Genomic DNA, 25,635 nt, shown 5'->3' on the forward strand with positions numbered 1-25,635 from the left:
CAATTTTTGTGACTTTTCACATGTTGGAGCTCGATAACTTCGGTCAATGAGGACCAAATTTCTTAAACAAAGACTCAAATGAACCATCTCGACAAGATCTTTAACATGGCGTAACACATCATGATTGTATCATCTTGAGTTCCAAAGAAAAATAGTACTTAAAGAGCTCAAACATACAATTTTTGGGACATTTCACATGTTGAAGCTCGATAACTTCGGTCAATGAGGACCAAATTTCTTAAACAAAGTCTCAAATGAACCATCTCGACGAGATCTTTAACATGACGTAACACATCATGATTGTATCATCTTGAGTTCCCACGGAAAATAGTACTGTATGAGCTCAAACATACAATTTTTGTGACTTTTCACATGTTGAAGCTCGATAACTTCGGTCAATGAGGACCAAATTTCTTAAACAAAGACTCAAATGAACCATCTCGACGAGATCTTTAACATGACGTAACACATCATGATTGTATCATCTTGAGTTTCCACGAAAAATAGTACTTAATGTGCTCAAACATACAATTTTTTGACTTTTAACATGTTGAAGCTCGATAACTTCGGTCAATGAGGACCAAATTTCTTAATCAAAGACTCAAATGAACCATCTCGACGAGATCTTTAACATGACGTAACACATCATGATTGTATCATCTTGAGTTTCCACGAAAAATAGTACTTTATGAGCTCAAACATACAAGTTTTGTGACTTTTCACATGTTGAAGCTCGATAACTTCGGTCAATGAGGACCAAATTTCTTAATCAAAGACTCAAATTAACCATCTCGACGAGATCTTTAACATGACGTAACACATCATGATTGTATCATCTTGAGTTTAAAAGAAAAATAGTACTTAAAGAGCTCAAACATACAATTTTTGTGACTTTTCACATGTTGAAGCTCGATAACTTCGGTCAATGAGGACCAAATTTCTTAAACAAAGACTCAAATGAACCTTCTCGACGAGATCTTTAACATAATGATACACATCATGTTTGTATCATCTTGAGTTCCAAAGAAAAATAGTACTTAATGAGGTCAAACATACAAGTTTTGTGACTTTTCACACTTTGAAGCTCTATAACTTCGTTCAATGAGGACCAAATTTCTTAATCAAAGACTCAAATGATCCATCTCGACGAGATCTTTAACATGAAGTAACACATCATGATTGTATCATCTTGAGTTTCCACGAAAAATAGAACTTTATGAGCTCAAACATACAATTTTTGTGACTTTTCACATGTTGAAGCTCGATAACTTCGGTCAATGAGGATCAAATTTCTTATTTAAAGACTCAAATGAACCATCTCGACGAGACCTTTAACATGACGTTACACATCATGATTGTATCATCTTGAGTTTCCACGAAAAATAGTACTTTATGAGCTCAAACATACAAGTTTTGTGACTTTTCACATGTTGAAGCTCGATAACTTCGGTCAATGAGGATCAAATTTCTTAATCAAAGACTCAAATGAACCATCTCGACGAGACCTTTAACATGACGTAACACATCATGATTGTATCATCTTGAGTTCCCACGAAAAATAGTACTTTATGAGCTCAAACATACAATTTTTGTGACTTTTCACATGTTGGAGCTCGATAACTTCGGTCAATGAGGACCAAATTTCCTAAACAAAGTCTCAAATGAACCATCTCGACGAGATCTTTAACATGACGTAACACATCATGATTGTATCATCTTGAGTTTCCACGAAAAATAGTACTTTATGAGCTCAAACATACGATTTTTGTGACTTTTCACAGGTTGAAGCTCGATAACTTCGGTCAATGACGACCAAATTTCTTAATCAAAGACTCCAATGAACCATCTCGACGAGATCTTTAACATGACGTTACACATCATGATTGTATCATCTTGAGTTTCAAAGAAAAATATTACTTAATGAGCTCAAACATACAAGTTTTGTGACTTTTCACATTTTGAAGCTCGATAACTTCGGTCAATGACGACCAAATTTCTTAAACAAAGACTCAAATGAACCATCTCGACGAGATCTTTAACATAACGGGACACATCATGATTGTATCATCTTGAGTTTCCACGAAAAATAGAACATTATGAGCTCAAACATACAATTTTTGTGACTTTTCACATGTTGAAGCTCGATAACTTCGGTCAATGAGGATCAAATTTCTTAATCAAAGAGCCAAATGAACCATCTCGACGAGATCTTTAACATGACGTTACACATCATGATTGTATCATCTTGAGTGTCAAAGAAAAATAGTACTTAATGAGCTCAAACATACAAGTTTTGTGACTTTTCACATTTTGAAGCTCGATAACTTCGGTCAATGACGACCAAATTTCTTAATCAAAGACTCCAATGAACCATCTCGACGAGATCTTTAACATGACGTTACACATCATGATTGTATCATCTTGAGTTTCAAAGAAAAATAGTACTTAAAGAGCTCAAACATACAATTTTTGTGACTTTTCACATGTTGAAGCTCGATAACTTCGGTCAATGAGGATCAAATTTCTTATTTAAAGACTCAAATGAACCATCTCGACGAGACCTTTAACATGACGTTACACATCATGATTGTATCATCTTGAGTTTCCACGAAAAATAGTACTTTATGAGCTCAAACATACAAGTTTTGTGACTTTTCACATGTTGAAGCTCGATAACTTCGGTCAATGAGGATCAAATTTCTTAATCAAAGACTCAAATGAACCATCTCGACGAGACCTTTAACATGACGTAACACATCATGATTGTATCATCTTGAGTTCCCACGAAAAATAGTACTTTATGAGCTCAAACATACAATTTTTGTGACTTTTCACATGTTGGAGCTCGATAACTTCGGTCAATGAGGACCAAATTTCTTAAACAAAGACTCAAATGAACCTTCTCGACGAGATCTTTAACATAATGATACACATCATGTTTGTATCATCTTGAGTTTCAAAGAAAAATAGTAGTTAATGAGCTCAAACATACAAGTTTTGTGACTTTTCACACTTTGAAGCTCTATAACTTCGTTCAATGAGGACCAAATTTCTTAATCAAAGACTCAAATGATCCATCTCGACGAGATCTTTAACATGAAGTAACACATCATGATTGTATCATCTTGAGTTTCCACGAAAAATAGAACTTTATGAGCTCAAACATACAATTTTTGTGACTTTTCACATGTTGAAGCTCGATAACTTCGGTCAATGAGGATCAAATTTCTTATTTAAAGACTCAAATGAACCATCTCGACGAGACCTTTAACATGACGTTACACATCATGATTGTATCATCTTGAGTTTCCACGAAAAATAGTACTTTATGAGCTCAAACATACAAGTTTTGTGACTTTTCACATGTTGAAGCTCGATAACTTCGGTCAATGAGGATCAAATTTCTTAATCAAAGACTCAAATGAACCATCTCGACGAGACCTTTAACATGACGTAACACATCATGATTGTATCATCTTGAGTTCCCACGAAAAATAGTACTTTATGAGCTCAAACATACAATTTTTGTGACTTTTCACATGTTGGAGCTCGATAACTTCGGTCAATGAGGACCAAATTTCCTAAACAAAGTCTCAAATGAACCATCTCGACGAGATCTTTAACATGACGTAACACATCATGATTGTATCATCTTGAGTTTCCACGAAAAATAGTACTTTATGAGCTCAAACATACGATTTTTGTGACTTTTCACAGGTTGAAGCTCGATAACTTCGGTCAATGACGACCAAATTTCTTAATCAAAGACTCCAATGAACCATCTCGACGAGATCTTTAACATGACGTTACACATCATGATTGTATCATCTTGAGTTTCAAAGAAAAATATTACTTAATGAGCTCAAACATACAAGTTTTGTGACTTTTCACATTTTGAAGCTCGATAACTTCGGTCAATGACGACCAAATTTCTTAAACAAAGACTCAAATGAACCATCTCGACGAGATCTTTAACATAACGGGACACATCATGATTGTATCATCTTGAGTTTCCACGAAAAATAGAACATTATGAGCTCAAACATACAATTTTTGTGACTTTTCACATGTTGAAGCTCGATAACTTCGGTCAATGAGGATCAAATTTCTTAATCAAAGAGCCAAATGAACCATCTCGACGAGATCTTTAACATGACGTTACACATCATGATTGTATCATCTTGAGTGTCAAAGAAAAATAGTACTTAATGAGCTCAAACATACAAGTTTTGTGACTTTTCACATTTTGAAGCTCGATAACTTCGGTCAATGACGACCAAATTTCTTAATCAAAGACTCCAATGAACCATCTCGACGAGATCTTTAACATGACGTTACACATCATGATTGTATCATCTTGAGTTTCAAAGAAAAATAGTACTTAAAGAGCTCAAACATACAATTTTTGTGACTTTTCACATGTTGAAGCTCGATAACTTCGGTCAATGAGGATCAAATTTCTTATTTAAAGACTCAAATGAACCATCTCGACGAGACCTTTAACATGACGTTACACATCATGATTGTATCATCTTGAGTTTCCACGAAAAATAGTACTTTATGAGCTCAAACATACAAGTTTTGTGACTTTTCACATGTTGAAGCTCGATAACTTCGGTCAATGAGGATCAAATTTCTTAATCAAAGACTCAAATGAACCATCTCGACGAGACCTTTAACATGACGTAACACATCATGATTGTATCATCTTGAGTTCCCACGAAAAATAGTACTTTATGAGCTCAAACATACAATTTTTGTGACTTTTCACATGTTGGAGCTCGATAACTTCGGTCAATGAGGACCAAATTTCTTAAACAAAGACTCAAATGAACCTTCTCGACGAGATCTTTAACATAATGATACACATCATGTTTGTATCATCTTGAGTTTCAAAGAAAAATAGTAGTTAATGAGCTCAAACATACAAGTTTTGTGACTTTTCACACTTTGAAGCTCTATAACTTCGTTCAATGAGGACCAAATTTCTTAATCAAAGACTCAAATGATCCATCTCGACGAGATCTTTAACATGAAGTAACACATCATGATTGTATCATCTTGAGTTTCCACGAAAAATAGAACTTTATGAGCTCAAACATACAATTTTTGTGACTTTTCACATGTTGAAGCTCGATAACTTCGGTCAATGAGGATCAAATTTCTTATTTAAAGACTCAAATGAACCATCTCGACGAGACCTTTAACATGACGTTACACATCATGATTGTATCATCTTGAGTTTCCACGAAAAATAGTACTTTATGAGCTCAAACATACAAGTTTTGTGACTTTTCACATGTTGAAGCTCGATAACTTCGGTCAATGAGGATCAAATTTCTTAATCAAAGACTCAAATGAACCATCTCGACGAGACCTTTAACATGACGTAACACATCATGATTGTATCATCTTGAGTTCCCACGAAAAATAGTACTTTATGAGCTCAAACATACAATTTTTGTGACTTTTCACATGTTGGAGCTCGATAACTTCGGTCAATGAGGACCAAATTTCCTAAACAAAGTCTCAAATGAACCATCTCGACGAGATCTTTAACATGACGTAACACATCATGATTGTATCATCTTGAGTTTCCACGAAAAATAGTACTTTATGAGCTCAAACATACGATTTTTGTGACTTTTCACAGGTTGAAGCTCGATAACTTCGGTCAATGACGACCAAATTTCTTAATCAAAGACTCCAATGAACCATCTCGACGAGATCTTTAACATGACGTTACACATCATGATTGTATCATCTTGAGTTTCAAAGAAAAATATTACTTAATGAGCTCAAACATACAAGTTTTGTGACTTTTCACATTTTGAAGCTCGATAACTTCGGTCAATGACGACCAAATTTCTTAAACAAAGACTCAAATGAACCATCTCGACGAGATCTTTAACATAACGGGACACATCATGATTGTATCATCTTGAGTTTCCACGAAAAATAGAACATTATGAGCTCAAACATACAATTTTTGTGACTTTTCACATGTTGAAGCTCGATAACTTCGGTCAATGAGGATCAAATTTCTTAATCAAAGAGCCAAATGAACCATCTCGACGAGATCTTTAACATGACGTTACACATCATGATTGTATCATCTTGAGTGTCAAAGAAAAATAGTACTTAATGAGCTCAAACATACAAGTTTTGTGACTTTTCACATTTTGAAGCTCGATAACTTCGGTCAATGACGACCAAATTTCTTAATCAAAGACTCCAATGAACCATCTCGACGAGATCTTTAACATGACGTTACACATCATGATTGTATCATCTTGAGTTTCAAAGAAAAATAGTACTTAAAGAGCTCAAACATACAATTTTTGTGACTTTTCACATGTTGAAGCTCGATAACTTCGGTCAATGAGGATCAAATTTCTTATTTAAAGACTCAAATGAACCATCTCGACGAGACCTTTAACATGACGTTACACATCATGATTGTATCATCTTGAGTTTCCACGAAAAATAGTACTTTATGAGCTCAAACATACAAGTTTTGTGACTTTTCACATGTTGAAGCTCGATAACTTCGGTCAATGAGGATCAAATTTCTTAATCAAAGACTCAAATGAACCATCTCGACGAGACCTTTAACATGACGTAACACATCATGATTGTATCATCTTGAGTTCCCACGAAAAATAGTACTTTATGAGCTCAAACATACAATTTTTGTGACTTTTCACATGTTGGAGCTCGATAACTTCGGTCAATGAGGACCAAATTTCTTAAACAAAGACTCAAATGAACCATCTCGACAAGATCTTTAACATGGCGTAACACATCATGATTGTATCATCTTGAGTTCCAAAGAAAAATAGTACTTAAAGAGCTCAAACATACAATTTTTGGGACATTTCACATGTTGAAGCTCGATAACTTCGGTCAATGAGGACCAAATTTCTTAAACAAAGTCTCAAATGAACCATCTCGACGAGATCTTTAACATGACGTAACACATCATGATTGTATCATCTTGAGTTCCCACGGAAAATAGTACTGTATGAGCTCAAACATACAATTTTTGTGACTTTTCACATGTTGAAGCTCGATAACTTCGGTCAATGAGGACCAAATTTCTTAAACAAAGACTCAAATGAACCATCTCGACGAGATCTTTAACATGACGTAACACATCATGATTGTATCATCTTGAGTTTCCACGAAAAATAGTACTTAATGTGCTCAAACATACAATTTTTTGACTTTTAACATGTTGAAGCTCGATAACTTCGGTCAATGAGGACCAAATTTCTTAATCAAAGACTCAAATGAACCATCTCGACGAGATCTTTAACATGACGTAACACATCATGATTGTATCATCTTGAGTTTCCACGAAAAATAGTACTTTATGAGCTCAAACATACAAGTTTTGTGACTTTTCACATGTTGAAGCTCGATAACTTCGGTCAATGAGGACCAAATTTCTTAATCAAAGACTCAAATTAACCATCTCGACGAGATCTTTAACATGACGTAACACATCATGATTGTATCATCTTGAGTTTAAAAGAAAAATAGTACTTAAAGAGCTCAAACATACAATTTTTGTGACTTTTCACATGTTGAAGCTCGATAACTTCGGTCAATGAGGACCAAATTTCTTAAACAAAGACTCAAATGAACCTTCTCGACGAGATCTTTAACATAATGATACACATCATGTTTGTATCATCTTGAGTTTCAAAGAAAAATAGTACTTAATGAGGTCAAACATACAAGTTTTGTGACTTTTCACACTTTGAAGCTCTATAACTTCGTTCAATGAGGACCAAATTTCTTAATCAAAGACTCAAATGATCCATCTCGACGAGATCTTTAACATGAAGTAACACATCATGATTGTATCATCTTGAGTTTCCACGAAAAATAGTACTTAATGAGCTCAAACATACAAGTTTTGTGACTTTTCACACTTTGAAGCTCTATAACTTCGTTCAATGAGGACCAAATTTCTTAATCAAAGACTCAAATGATCCATCTCGACGAGATCTTTAACATGACGTAACACATCATGATTGTATCATCTTGAGTTTCCACGAAAAATAGTACTTAATGAGCTCAAACATACAATTTTTGTGACTTTTCACATGTTGAAGCTCGATAACTTCGGTCAATGAGGACCAAATTTCTTAAACAAAGACTCAAATGAACCTTCTCGACGAGATCTTTAACATGACGTAACACATCATGATTGTATCATCTTGAGTTTCCACGAAAAATAGTACTTTATGAGCTCAAACATACAATTTTTGTGACTTTTCACATGTTGAAGCTCTATAACTTCGTTCAATGAGGACCAAATTTCTTAAACAAAGACTCAAATGAACCATCTCGACGAGACCTTTAAAATGACGTTACACATCATGATTGTATCATCTTGAGTTTCCATGAAAAATAGTACTTAAAGAGCTCAAACATACAAGTTTTGTGACTTTTCACATTTTGAAGCTCGATAACTTCGGTCAATGAGGACCAAATTTCTTAAATAAAGACTCAAATGAACCATCTCGACGAGACCTTTAACATGACGTTACACATCATGATTGTATCATCTTGAGTTTCCACGAAAAATAGTACTTTATGAGCTCAAACATACAATTTTTGTGACATTTCACAGGTTGAAGCTCGATAACTTCGGTCAATGAGGACCAAATTTCTTAATCAAAGACTCAAATGAACCATCTCGACGAGATCTTTAACATAACGGAACACATCATGATTGTATCATCTTGAGTTTCAAAGAAAAATAGTACTTAAAGAGCTCAAACATACAATTTTTGTGACTTTTCACATGTTGAAGCTCGATAACTTCGGTCAATGAGGACCAAATTTCTTAAACAAAGACTCAAATGAACCATCTCGACGAGATCTTTAACATGACGTAACACATCATGATTGTATCATCTTGAGTTTCAAAGAAAAATAGTACTTAAAGAGCTCAAACATACAATTTTTGTGACTTTTCACATGTTGAAGCTCGATAACTTCGGTCAATGAGGACCAAATTTCTTAAACAAAGACTCAAATGAACCTTCTCGACGAGATCTTTAACATAATGATACACATCATATTTGTATCATCTTGTGTTTCAAAGAAAAATAGTACTTAATGAGCTCAAACATACAAGTTTTGTGACTTTTCACATTTTGAAGCTCGATAACTTCGGTCAATGAGGATCAAATTTCTTAATCAAAGACTCCAATGAACCATCTCGACGAGATCTTTAACATGGCGTAACACATCATGATTGTATCATCTTGAGTTCCAAAGAAAAATAGTACTTAAAGAGCTCAAACATACAATTTTTGGGACATTTCACATGTTGAAGCTCGATAACTTCGGTCAATGAGGACCAAATTTCTTAAACAAAGTCTCAAATGAACCATCTCGACGAGATCTTTAACATGACGTAACACATCATGATTGTATCATCTTGAGTTCCCACGGAAAATAGTACTGTATGAGCTCAAACATACAATTTTTGTGACTTTTCACATGTTGAAGCTCGATAACTTCGGTCAATGAGGACCAAATTTCTTAAACAAAGACTCAAATGAACCATCTCGACGAGATCTTTAACATGACGTAACACATCATGATTGTATCATCTTGAGTTTCCACGAAAAATAGTACTTAATGTGCTCAAACATACAATTTTTTGACTTTTAACATGTTGAAGCTCGATAACTTCGGTCAATGAGGACCAAATTTCTTAATCAAAGACTCAAATGAACCATCTCGACGAGATCTTTAACATGACGTAACACATCATGATTGTATCATCTTGAGTTTCCACGAAAAATAGTACTTTATGAGCTCAAACATACAAGTTTTGTGACTTTTCACATGTTGAAGCTCGATAACTTCGGTCAATGAGGACCAAATTTCTTAATCAAAGACTCAAATTAACCATCTCGACGAGATCTTTAACATGACGTAACACATCATGATTGTATCATCTTGAGTTTAAAAGAAAAATAGTACTTAAAGAGCTCAAACATACAATTTTTGTGACTTTTCACATGTTGAAGCTCGATAACTTCGGTCAATGAGGACCAAATTTCTTAAACAAAGACTCAAATGAACCTTCTCGACGAGATCTTTAACATAATGATACACATCATGTTTGTATCATCTTGAGTTTCAAAGAAAAATAGTACTTAATGAGCTCAAACATACAAGTTTTGTGACTTTTCACACTTTGAAGCTCTATAACTTCGTTCAATGAGGACCAAATTTCTTAAACAAAGACTCAAATGAACCATCTCGACGAGATCTTTAACATGACGTAACACATCATGATTGTATCATCTTGAGTTTCAAAGAAAAATAGTACTTAAAGAGCTCAAACATACAATTTTTGTGACTTTTCACATGTTGAAGCTCGATAACTTCGGTCAATGAGGACCAAATTTCTTAAACAAAGACTCAAATGAACCTTCTCGACGAGATCTTTAACATAATGATACACATCATATTTGTATCATCTTGAGTTTCAAAGAAAAATAGTACTTAATGAGCTCAAACATACAATTTTTGTGACTTTTCACATGTTGAAGCTCGATAACTTCGGTCAATGAGGACCAAATTTCTTAATCAAAGACTCAAATGAACCATCTCGACGAGACCTTTAACATGACGTAACACATCATGATTGTATCATCTTGAGTTTCCACGAAAAATAGTACTTTATGAGCTCAAACATACAAGTTTTGTGACTTTTCACATGTTGAAGCTCGATAACTTCGGTCAATGAGGACCAAATTTCTTAATCAAAGACTCAAATTAACCATCTCGACGAGATCTTTAACATGACGTTACACATCATGATTGTATCATCTTGAGTTTCCACGAAAAATAGAACTTTATGAGCTCAAACATACAATTTTTGTGACTTTTCACATGTTGAAGCTCGATAACTTCGGTCAATGAGGATCAAATTTCTTAATCAAAGAGCCAAATGAACCATCTCGACGAGATCTTTAACATGACGTTACACATCATGATTGTATCATCTTGAGTTTCAAAGAAAAATAGTACTTAATGAGCTCAAACATACAAGTTTTGTGACTTTTCACATTTTGAAGCTCGATAACTTCGGTCAATGACGACCAAATTTCTTAATCAAAGACTCCAATGAACCATCTCGACGAGATCTTTAACATGACGTTACACATCATGATTGTATCATCTTGAGTTTCCACGAAAAATAGAACATTATGAGCTCAAACATACAATTTTTGTGACTTTTCACATGTTGAAGCTCGATAACTTCGGTCAATGAGGATCAAATTTCTTAATCAAAGAGCCAAATGAACCATCTCGACGAGATCTTTAACATGACGTTACACATCATGATTGTATCATCTTGAGTTTCCACGAAAAATAGTACTTTATGAGCTCAAACATACAAGTTTTGTGACTTTTCACATGTTGAAGCTCGATAACTTCGTTCAATGAGGACCAAATTTCTTAAACAAAGACTCAAATGAACCATCTCGACGAGACCTTTAAAATGACGTTACACATCATGATTGTATCATCTTGAGTTTCCATGAAAAATAGTACTTAAAGAGCTCAAACATACAAGTTTTGTGACTTTTCACATTTTGAAGCTCGATAACTTCGGTCAATGAGGACCAAATTTCTTAAATAAAGACTCAAATGAACCATCTCGACGAGACCTTTAACATGACGTTACACATCATGATTGTATCATCTTGAGTTTCCACGAAAAATAGTACTTTATGAGCTCAAACATACAATTTTTGTGACATTTCACAGGTTGAAGCTCGATAACTTCGGTCAATGAGGACCAAATTTCTTAATCAAAGACTCAAATGAACCATCTCGACGAGATCTTTAACATAACGGAACACATCATGATTGTATCATCTTGAGTTTCAAAGAAAAATAGTACTTAAAGAGCTCAAACATACAATTTTTGTGACTTTTCACATGTTGAAGCTCGATAACTTCGGTCAATGAGGACCAAATTTCTTAAACAAAGACTCAAATGAACCATCTCGACGAGATCTTTAACATGACGTAACACATCATGATTGTATCATCTTGAGTTTCAAAGAAAAATAGTACTTAAAGAGCTCAAACATACAATTTTTGTGACTTTTCACATGTTGAAGCTCGATAACTTCGGTCAATGAGGACCAAATTTCTTAAACAAAGACTCAAATGAACCTTCTCGACGAGATCTTTAACATAATGATACACATCATATTTGTATCATCTTGAGTTTCAAAGAAAAATAGTACTTAATGAGCTCAAACATACAAGTTTTGAGACTTTTCACATTTTGAAGCTCGATAACTTCGGTCAATGAGGATCAAATTTCTTAATCAAAGACTCCAATGAACCATCTCGACGAGATCTTTAACATGGCGTAACACATCATGATTGTATCATCTTGAGTTCCAAAGAAAAATAGTACTTAAAGAGCTCAAACATACAATTTTTGGGACATTTCACATGTTGAAGCTCGATAACTTCGGTCAATGAGGACCAAATTTCTTAAACAAAGTCTCAAATGAACCATCTCGACGAGATCTTTAACATGACGTAACACATCATGATTGTATCATCTTGAGTTCCCACGGAAAATAGTACTGTATGAGCTCAAACATACAATTTTTGTGACTTTTCACATGTTGAAGCTCGATAACTTCGGTCAATGAGGACCAAATTTCTTAAACAAAGACTCAAATGAACCATCTCGACGAGATCTTTAACATGACGTAACACATCATGATTGTATCATCTTGAGTTTCCACGAAAAATAGTACTTAATGTGCTCAAACATACAATTTTTTGACTTTTAACATGTTGAAGCTCGATAACTTCGGTCAATGAGGACCAAATTTCTTAATCAAAGACTCAAATGAACCATCTCGACGAGATCTTTAACATGACGTAACACATCATGATTGTATCATCTTGAGTTTCCACGAAAAATAGTACTTTATGAGCTCAAACATACAAGTTTTGTGACTTTTCACATGTTGAAGCTCGATAACTTCGGTCAATGAGGACCAAATTTCTTAATCAAAGACTCAAATTAACCATCTCGACGAGATCTTTAACATGACGTAACACATCATGATTGTATCATCTTGAGTTTAAAAGAAAAATAGTACTTAAAGAGCTCAAACATACAATTTTTGTGACTTTTCACATGTTGAAGCTCGATAACTTCGGTCAATGAGGACCAAATTTCTTAAACAAAGACTCAAATGAACCTTCTCGACGAGATCTTTAACATAATGATACACATCATGTTTGTATCATCTTGAGTTTCAAAGAAAAATAGTACTTAATGAGCTCAAACATACAAGTTTTGTGACTTTTCACACTTTGAAGCTCTATAACTTCGTTCAATGAGGACCAAATTTCTTAAACAAAGACTCAAATGAACCATCTCGACGAGATCTTTAACATGACGTAACACATCATGATTGTATCATCTTGAGTTTCAAAGAAAAATAGTACTTAAAGAGCTCAAACATACAATTTTTGTGACTTTTCACATGTTGAAGCTCGATAACTTCGGTCAATGAGGACCAAATTTCTTAAACAAAGACTCAAATGAACCATCTCGACGAGATCTTTAACATGACGTAACACATCATGATTGTATCATCTTGAGTTTCAAAGAAAAATAGTACTTAAAGAGCTCAAACATACAATTTTTGTGACTTTTCACATGTTGAAGCTCGATAACTTCGGTCAATGAGGACCAAATTTCTTAAACAAAGACTCAAATGAACCTTCTCGACGAGATCTTTAACATAATGATACACATCATATTTGTATCATCTTGAGTTTCAAAGAAAAATAGTACTTAATGAGCTCAAACATACAATTTTTGTGACTTTTCACATGTTGAAGCTCGATAACTTCGGTCAATGAGGACCAAATTTCTTAATCAAAGACTCAAATGAACCATCTCGACGAGACCTTTAACATGACGTAACACATCATGATTGTATCATCTTGAGTTTCCACGAAAAATAGTACTTTATGAGCTCAAACATACAAGTTTTGTGACTTTTCACATGTTGAAGCTCGATAACTTCGGTCAATGAGGACCAAATTTCTTAATCAAAGACTCAAATTAACCATCTCGACGAGATCTTTAACATGACGTAACACATCATGATTGTATCATCTTGAGTTTCCACGAAAAATAGTACTTTATGAGCTCAAACATACGATTTTTGTGACTTTTCACAGGTTGAAGCTCGATAACTTCGGTCAATGACGACCAAATTTCTTAATCAAAGACTCAAATGAACCATCTCGACGAGATCTTTAACATGACGTTACACATCATGATTGTATCATCTTGAGTTTCAAAGAAAAATAGTACTTAAAGAGCTCAAACATACAATTTTTGTGACTTTTCACATGTTGAAGCTCGATAACTTCGGTCAATGAGGACCAAATTTCTTAAACAAAGACTCAAATGAACCATCTCGACGAGATCTTTAACATGACGTAACACATCATGATTGTATCATCTTGAGTTTCAAAGAAAAATAGTACTTAAAGAGCTCAAACATACAATTTTTGTGACTTTTCACATGTTGAAGCTCGATAACTTCGGTCAATGAGGACCAAATTTCTTAAACAAAGACTCAAATGAACCTTCTCGACGAGATCTTTAACATAATGATACACATCATATTTGTATCATCTTGAGTTTCAAAGAAAAATAGTACTTAATGAGCTCAAACATACAATTTTTGTGACTTTTCACATGTTGAAGCTCGATAACTTCGGTCAATGAGGACCAAATTTCTTAATCAAAGACTCAAATGAACCATCTCGACGAGACCTTTAACATGACGTAACACATCATGATTGTATCATCTTGAGTTTCCACGAAAAATAGTACTTTATGAGCTCAAACATACAAGTTTTGTGACTTTTCACATGTTGAAGCTCGATAACTTCGGTCAATGAGGACCAAATTTCTTAATCAAAGACTCAAATTAACCATCTCGACGAGATCTTTAACATGACGTAACACATCATGATTGTATCATCTTGAGTTTCCACGAAAAATAGTACTTTATGAGCTCAAACATACGATTTTTGTGACTTTTCACAGGTTGAAGCTCGATAACTTCGGTCAATGACGACCAAATTTCTTAATCAAAGACTCAAATGAACCATCTCGACGAGATCTTTAACATGACGTTACACATCATGATTGTATCATCTTGAGTTTCCACGAAAAATAGAACTTTATGAGCTCAAACATACAATTTTTGTGACTTTTCACATGTTGAAGCTCGATAACTTCGGTCAATGAGGATCAAATTTCTTAATCAAAGAGCCAAATGAACCATCTCGACGAGATCTTTAACATGACGTTACACATCATGATTGTATCATCTTGAGTTTCAAAGAAAAATAGTACTTAATGAGCTCAAACATACAAGTTTTGTGACTTTTCACATTTTGAAGCTCGATAACTTCGGTCAATGACGACCAAATTTCTTAATCAAAGACTCCAATGAACCATCTCGACGAGATCTTTAACATGACGTTACACATCATGATTGTATCATCTTGAGTTTCCACGAAAAATAGAACATTATGAGCTCAAACATACAATTTTTGTGACTTTTCACATGTTGAAGCTCGATAACTTCGGTCAATGAGGATCAAATTTCTTAATCAAAGAGCCAAATGAACCATCTCGACGAGATCTTTAACATGACGTTACACATCATGATTGTATCATCTTGAGTTTCCACGAAAAATAGTACTTTATGAGCTCAAACATACAAGTTTTGTGACTTTTCACATGTTGAAGCTCGATAACTTCGGTCAATGAGGATCAAATTTCTTAATCAAAGACTCAAATGAACCATCTCGACGAGACCTTTAACATGACGTAACACATCATGATTGTATCATCTTGAGTTCCCACGAAAAATAGTACTTTATGAGCTCAAACATACAATTTTTGTGACTTTTCACATGTTGGAGCTCGATAACTTCGGTCAATGAGGACCAAATTTCTTAAACAAAGACTCAAATGAACCATCTCGACAAGATCTTTAACATGGCGTAACACATCATGATTGTATCATCTTGAGTTCCAAAGAAAAATAGTACTTAAAGAGCTCAAACATACAATTTTTGGGACATTTCACATGTTGAAGCTCGATAACTTCGGTCAATGAAGACCAAATTTCTTAAACAAAGTCTCAAATGAACCATCTCGACGAGATCTTTAACATGACGTAACACATCATGATTGTATCATCTTGAGTTCCCACGGAAAATAGTACTGTATGAGCTCAAACATACAATTTTTGTGACTTTTCACATGTTGAAGCTCGATAACTTCGGTCAATGAGGACCAAATTTCTTAAACAAAGACTCAAATGAACCATCTCGACGAGATCTTTAACAGGACGTAACACATCATGATTGTATCATCTTGAGTTTCCACGAAAAATAGTACTTAAAGAGCTCAAACATACAATTTTTGGGACATTTCACATGTTGAAGCTCGATAACTTCGGTCAATGAGGACCAAATTTCTTAAACAAAGTCTCAAATGAACCATCTCGACGAGATCTTTAACATGACGTAACACATCATGATTGTATCATCTTGAGTTCCCACGGAAAATAGTACTGTATGAGCTCAAACATACAATTTTTGTGACTTTTCACATGTTGAAGCTCGATAACTTCGGTCAATGAGGACCAAATTTCTTAAACAAAGACTCAAATGAACCATCTCGACGAGATCTTTAACATGACGTAACACATCATGATTGTATCATCTTGAGTTTCCACGAAAAATAGTACTTAATGTGCTCAAACATACAATTTTTTGACTTTTAACATGTTGAAGCTCGATAACTTCGGTCAATGAGGACCAAATTTCTTAATCAAAGACTCAAATGAACCATCTCGACGAGATCTTTAACATGGCGTAACACATCATGATTGTATCATCTTGAGTTCCAAAGAAAAATAGTACTTAAAGAGCTCAAACATACAATTTTTGGGACATTTCACATGTTGAAGCTCGATAACTTCGGTCAATGAGGACCAAATTTCTTAAACAAAGACTCAAATGAACCATCTCGACGAGATCTTTAACATGACGTAACACATCATGATTGTATCATCTTGAGTTTCCACGAAAAATAGTACTTAATGTGCTCAAACATACAATTTTTTGACTTTTAACATGTTGAAGCTCTATAACTTCGGTCAATGAGGACCAAATTTCTTAATCAAAGACTCAAATGAACCATCTCGACGAGATCTTTAACATGACGTAACACATCATGATTGTATCATCTTGAGTTTCCACGAAAAATAGTACTTTATGAGCTCAAACATACAAGTTTTGTGACTTTTCACATGTTGAAGCTCGATAACTTCGGTCAATGAGGACCAAATTTCTTAATCAAAGACTCAAATTAACCATCTCGACGAGATCTTTAACATGACGTAACACATCATGATTGTATCATCTTGAGTTTAAAAGAAAAATAGTACTTAAAGAGCTCAAACATACAATTTTTGTGACTTTTCACATGTTGAAGCTCGATAACTTCGGTCAATGAGGACCAAATTTCTTAAACAAAGACTCAAATGAACCTTCTCGACGAGATCTTTAACATAATGATACACATCATGTTTGTATCATCTTGAGTTTCAAAGAAAAATAGTACTTAATGAGCTCAAACATACAAGTTTTGTGACTTTTCACACTTTGAAGCTCTATAACTTCGTTCAATGAGGACCAAATTTCTTAATCAAAGACTCAAATGATCCATCTCGACGAGATCTTTAACATGAAGTAACACATCATGATTGTATCATCTTGAGTTTCCACGAAAAATAGTACTTAATGAGCTCAAACATACAAGTTTTGTGACTTTTCACACTTTGAAGCTCTATAACTTCGTTCAATGAGGACCAAATTTCTTAATCAAAGACTCAAATGATCCATCTCGACGAGATCTTTAACATGACGTAACACATCATGATTGTATCATCTTGAGTTCCCACGGAAAATAGTACTGTATGAGCTCAAACATACAATTTTTGTGACTTTTCACATGTTGAAGCTCGATAACTTCGGTCAATGAGGACCAAATTTCTTAAACAAAGACTCAAATGAACCATCTCGACGAGATCTTTAACAGGACGTAACACATCATGATTGTATCATCTTGAGTTTCCACGAAAAATAGTACTTAATGTGCTCAAACATACAATTTTTTGACTTTTAACATGTTGAAGCTCGATAACTTCGGTCAATGAGGACCAAATTTCTTAATCAAAGACTCAAATGAACCATCTCGACGAGATCTTTAACATGACGTAACACATCATGATTGTATCATCTTGAGTTTCCACGAAAAATAGTACTTTATGAGCTCAAACATACAATTTTTGTGACTTTTCACATGTTGAAGCTCTATAACTTCGTTCAATGAGGACCAAATTTCTTAAACAAAGACTCAAATGAACCATCTCGACGAGACCTTTAAAATGACGTTACACATCATGATTGTATCATCTTGAGTTTCCATGAAAAATAGTACTTAAAGAGCTCAAACATACAAGTTTTGTGACTTTTCACATTTTGAAGCTCGATAACTTCGGTCAATGAGGACCAAATTTCTTAAATAAAGACTCAAATGAACCATCTCGACGAGACCTTTAACATGACGTTACACATCATGATTGTATCATCTTGAGTTTCCACGAAAAATAGTACTTTATGAGCTCAAACATACAATTTTTGTGACATTTCACAGGTTGAAGCTCGATAACTTCGGTCAATGAGGACCAAATTTCTTAATCAAAGACTCAAATGAACCATCTCGACGAGATCTTTAACATAACGGAACACATCATGATTGTATCATCTTGAGTTTCAAAGAAAAATAGTACTTAAAGAGCTCAAACATACAATTTTTGTGACTTTTCACATGTTGAAGCTCGATAACTTCGGTCAATGAGGACCAAATTTCTTAAACAAAGACTCAAATGAACCATCTCGACGAGATCTTTAACATGACGTAACACATCATGATTGTATCATCTTGAGTTTCAAAGAAAAATAGTACTTAAAGAGCTCAAACATACAATTTTTGTGACTTTTCACATGTTGAAGCTCGATAACTTCGGTCAATGAGGACCAAATTTCTTAAACAAAGACTCAAATGAACCTTCTCGACGAGATCTTTAACATAATGATACACATCATATTTGTATCATCTTGAGTTTCAAAGAAAAATAGAACTTAATGAGCTCAAACATACAAGTTTTGTGACTTTTCACATTTTGAAGCTCGATAACTTCGGTCAATGAGGACCAGATTTCTTAATCAAAGAGCCAAATGAACCATCTCGACGAGATCTTTAACATGACGTAACACATCATGATTGTATCATCTTGAGTTTCAAAGAAAAATAGTACTTAATGAGCTCAAACATACAAGTTTTGTGACTTTTCACATTTTGAAGCTCGATAACTTCGGTCAATGAGGATCAAATTTCTTAATCAAAGAGCCAAATGAACCATCTCGACGAGATCTTTAACATGACGTTACACATCATGATTGTATCATCTTGAGTTTCAAAGAAAAATAGTACTTAATGAGCTCAAACATACAAGTTTTGTGACTTTTCACATTTTGAAGCTCGATAACTTCGGTCAATGAGGATCAAATTTCTTAATCAAAGACTCCAATGAACCATCTCGACGAGATCTTTAACATGGCGTAACACATCATGATTGTATCATCTTGAGTTCCAAAGAAAAATAGTACTTAAAGAGCTCAAACATACAATTTTTGGGACATTTCACATGTTGAAGCTCGATAACTTCGGTCAATGAGGACCAAATTTCTTAAACAAAGTCTCAAATGAACCATCTCGACGAGATCTTTAACATGACGTAACACATCATGATTGTATCATCTTGAGTTCCCACGGAAAATAGTACTGTATGAGCTCAAACATACAATTTTTTGACTTTTAACATGTTGAAGCTCGATAACTTCGGTCAATGAGGACCAAATTTCTTAATCAAAGACTCAAATGAACCATCTCGACGAGATCTTTAACATGACGTAACACATCATGATTGTATCATCTTGAGTTTCCACGAAAAATAGTACTTTATGAGCTCAAACATACAAGTTTTGTGACTTTTCACATGTTGAAGCTCGATAACTTCGGTCAATGAGGACCAAATTTCTTAATCAAAGACTCAAATTAACCATCTCGACGAGATCTTTAACATGACGTAACACATCATGATTGTATCATCTTGAGTTTAAAAGAAAAATAGTACTTAAAGAGCTCAAACATACAATTTTTGTGACTTTTCACATGTTGAAGCTCGATAACTTCGGTCAATGAGGACCAAATTTCTTAAACAAAGACTCAAATGAACCTTCTCGACGAGATCTTTAACATAATGATACACATCATGTTTGTATCATCTTGAGTTTCAAAGAAAAATAGTACTTAATGAGCTCAAACATACAAGTTTTGTGACTTTTCACACTTTGAAGCTCTATAACTTCGTTCAATGAGGACCAAATTTCTTAATCAAAGACTCAAATGATCCATCTCGACGAGATCTTTAACATGAAGTAACACATCATGATTGTATCATCTTGAGTTTCCACGAAAAATAGTACTTAATGAGCTCAAACATACAAGTTTTGTGACTTTTCACACTTTGAAGCTCTATAACTTCGTTCAATGAGGACCAAATTTCTTAATCAAAGACTCAAATGATCCATCTCGACGAGATCTTTAACATGACGTAACACATCATGATTGTATCATCTTGAGTTTCCACGAAAAATAGTACTTAATGAGCTCAAACATACAATTATTGTGACTTTTCACATGTTGAAGCTCGATAACTTCGGTCAATGAGGACAAAATTTCTTAAACAAAGACTCAAATGAACCTTCTCGACGAGATCTTTAACATAATGATACACATCATGTTTGTATCATCTTGAGTCTCAAAGAAAAATAGTACTTAATGAGCTCAAACATACAATTTTGTGACTTTTCACACTTTGAAGCTCTATAACTTCGTTCAATGAGGACCAAATTTCTTAATCAAAGACTCAAATGAACCATCTCGACGAGATCTTTAACATGACGTTACACATCATGATTATATCATCTTGAGTTTCCACGAAAAATAGAACTTTATGAGCTCAAACATATAATTTTTGTGACTTTTCACATGTTGAAGCTCGATAACTTCGGTCAATGAGGATCAAATTTCTTATTTAAAGACTCAAATGAACCATCTCGACGAGACCTTTAACATGGCGTAACACATCATGATTGTATCATCTTGAGTTCCAAAGAAAAATAGTACTTAAAGAGCTCAAACATACAATTTTTGGGACATTTCACATGTTGAAGCTCGATAACTTCGGTCAATGAAGACCAAATTTCTTAAACAAAGTCTCAAATGAACCATCTCGACGAGATCTTTAACATGACGTAACACATCATGATTGTATCATCTTGAGTTCCCACGGAAAATAGTACTGTATGAGCTCAAACATACAATTTTTGTGACTTTTCACATGTTGAAGCTCGATAACTTCGGTCAATGAGGACCAAATTTCTTAAACAAAGACTCAAATGAACCATCTCGACGAGATCTTTAACAGGACGTAACACATCATGATTGTATCATCTTGAGTTTCCACGAAAAATAGTACTTAAAGAGCTCAAACATACAATTTTTGGGACATTTCACATGTTGAAGCTCGATAACTTCGGTCAATGAAGACCAAATTTCTTAAACAAAGTCTCAAATGAACCATCTCGACGAGATCTTTAACATGACGTAACACATCATGATTGTATCATCTTGAGTTCCCACGGAAAATAGTACTGTATGAGCTCAAACATACAATTTTTGTGACTTTTCACATGTTGAAGCTCGATAACTTCGGTCAATGAGGACCAAATTTCTTAAACAAAGACTCAAATGAACCATCTCGACGAGATCTTTAACAGGACGTAACACATCATGATTGTATCATCTTGAGTTTCCACGAAAAATAGTACTTAATGTGCTCAAACATACAATTTTTTGACTTTTAACATGTTGAAGCTCGATAACTTCGGTCAATGAGGACCAAATTTCTTAATCAAAGACTCAAATGAACCATCTCGACGAGATCTTTAACATGACGTAACACATCATGATTGTATCATCTTGAGTTTCCACGAAAAATAGTACTTTATGAGCTCAAACATACAATTTTTGTGACTTTTCACATGTTGAAGCTCTATAACTTCGTTCAATGAGGACCAAATTTCTTAAACAAAGACTCAAATGAACCATCTCGACGAGACCTTTAAAATGACGTTACACATCATGATTGTATCATCTTGAGTTTCCATGAAAAATAGTACTTAAAGAGCTCAAACATACAAGTTTTGTGACTTTTCACATTTTGAAGCTCGATAACTTCGGTCAATGAGGACCAAATTTCTTAAATAAAGACTCAAATGAACCATCTCGACGAGACCTTTAACATGACGTTACACATCATGATTGTATCATCTTGAGTTTCCACGAAAAATAGTACTTTATGAGCTCAAACATACAATTTTTGTGACATTTCACAGGTTGAAGCTCGATAACTTCGGTCAATGAGGACCAAATTTCTTAATCAAAGACTCAAATGAACCATCTCGACGAGATCTTTAACATAACGGAACACATCATGATTGTATCATCTTGAGTTTCAAAGAAAAATAGTACTTAAAGAGCTCAAACATACAATTTTTGTGACTTTTCACATGTTGAAGCTCGATAACTTCGGTCAATGAGGACCAAATTTCTTAAACAAAGACTCAAATGAACCATCTCGACGAGATCTTTAACATGACGTAACACATCATGATTGTATCATCTTGAGTTTCAAAGAAAAATAGTACTTAAAGAGCTCAAACATACAATTTTTGTGACTTTTCACATGTTGAAGCTCGATAACTTCGGTCAATGAGGACCAAATTTCTTAAACAAAGACTCAAATGAACCTTCTCGACGAGATCTTTAACATAATGATACACATCATATTTGTATCATCTTGAGTTTCAAAGAAAAATAGTACTTAATGAGCTCAAACATACAAGTTTTGTGACTTTTCACATTTTGAAGCTCGATAACTTCGGTCAATGAGGACCCGATTTCTTAATCAAAGAGCCAAATGAACCATCTCGACGAGATCTTTAACATGACGTAACACATCATGATTGTATCATCTTGAGTTTCAAAGAAAAATAGTACTTAATGAGCTCAAACATACAAGTTTTGTGACTTTTCACATTTTGAAGCTCGATAACTTCGGTCAATGAGGATCAAATTTCTTAATCAAAGAGCCAAATGAACCATCTCGACGAGATCTTTAACATGACGTTACACATCATGATTGTATCATCTTGAGTTTCAAAGAAAAATAGTACTTAATGAGCTCAAACATACAAGTTTTGTGACTTTTCACATTTTGAAGCTCGATAACTTCGGTCAATGAGGATCAAATTTCTTAATCAAAGACTCCAATGAACCATCTCGACGAGATCTTTAACATGGCGTAACACATCATGATTGTATCATCTTGAGTTCCAAAGAAAAATAGTACTTAAAGAGCTCAAACATACAATTTTTGGGACATTTCACATGTTGAAGCTCGATAACTTCGGTCAATGAGGACCAAATTTCTTAAACAAAGTCTCAAATGAACCATCTCGACGAGATCTTTAACATGACGTAACACATCATGATTGTATCATCTTGAGTTCCCACGGAAAATAGTACTGTATGAGCTCAAACATACAATTTTTGTGACTTTTCACATGTTGAAGCTCGATAACTTCGGTCAATGAGGACCAAATTTCTTAAACAAAGACTCAAATGAACCATCTCGACGAGATCTTTAACATGACGTAACACATCATGATTGTATCATCTTGAGTTTCCACGAAAAATAGTACTTAATGTGCTCAAACATACAATTTTTTGACTTTTAACATGTTGAAGCTCGATAACTTCGGTCAATGAGGACCAAATTTCTTAATCAAAGACTCAAATGAACCATCTCGACGAGATCTTTAACATGACGTAACACATCATGATTGTATCATCTTGAGTTTCCACGAAAAATAGTACTTTATGAGCTCAAACATACAAGTTTTGTGACTTTTCACATGTTGAAGCTCGATAACTTCGGTCAATGAGGACCAAATTTCTTAATCAAAGACTCAAATTAACCATCTCGACGAGATCTTTAACATGACGTAACACATCATGATTGTATCATCTTGAGTTTAAAAGAAAAATAGTACTTAAAGAGCTCAAACATACAATTTTTGTGACTTTTCACATGTTGAAGCTCGATAACTTCGGTCAATGAGGACCAAATTTCTTAAACAAAGACTCAAATGAACCTTCTCGACGAGATCTTTAACATAATGATACACATCATGTTTGTATCATCTTGAGTTTCAAAGAAAAATAGTACTTAATGAGCTCAAACATACAAGTTTTGTGACTTTTCACACTTTGAAGCTCTATAACTTCGTTCAATGAGGACCAAATTTCTTAATCAAAGACTCAAATGATCCATCTCGACGAGATCTTTAACATGACGTAACACATCATGATTGTATCATCTTGAGTTTCCACGAAAAATAGTACTTAATGAGCTCAAACATACAATTTTTGTGACTTTTCACATGTTGAAGCTCGATAACTTCGGTCAATGAGGACAAAATTTCTTAAACAAAGACTCAAATGAACCTTCTCGACGAGATCTTTAACATAATGATACACATCATGTTTGTATCATCTTGAGTCTCAAAGAAAAATAGTACTTAATGAGCTCAAACATACAATTTTGTGACTTTTCACACTTTGAAGCTCTATAACTTCGTTCAATGAGGACCAAATTTCTTAATCAAAGACTCAAATGAACCATCTCGACGAGATCTTTAACATGACGTTACACATCATGATTATATCATCTTGAGTTTCCACGAAAAATAGAACTTTATGAGCTCAAACATATAATTTTTGTGACTTTTCACATGTTGAAGCTCGATAACTTCGGTCAATGAGGATCAAATTTCTTATTTAAAGACTCAAATGAACCATCTCGACGAGACCTTTAACATGGCGTAACACATCATGATTGTATCATCTTGAGTTCCAAAGAAAAATAGTACTTAAAGAGCTCAAACATACAATTTTTGGGACATTTCACATGTTGAAGCTCGATAACTTCGGTCAATGAAGACCAAATTTCTTAAACAAAGTCTCAAATGAACCATCTCGACGAGATCTTTAACATGACGTAACACATCATGATTGTATCATCTTGAGTTCCCACGGAAAATAGTACTGTATGAGCTCAAACATACAATTTTTGTGACTTTTCACATGTTGAAGCTCGATAACTTCGGTCAATGAGGACCAAATTTCTTAAACAAAGACTCAAATGAACCATCTCGACGAGATCTTTAACAGGACGTAACACATCATGATTG

This window comes from Euwallacea fornicatus, unplaced genomic scaffold (assembly GCF_040115645.1).
Source record: "Euwallacea fornicatus isolate EFF26 unplaced genomic scaffold, ASM4011564v1 scaffold_40, whole genome shotgun sequence".
Lineage (NCBI taxonomy): Eukaryota > Metazoa > Arthropoda > Insecta > Coleoptera > Curculionidae > Euwallacea > Euwallacea fornicatus.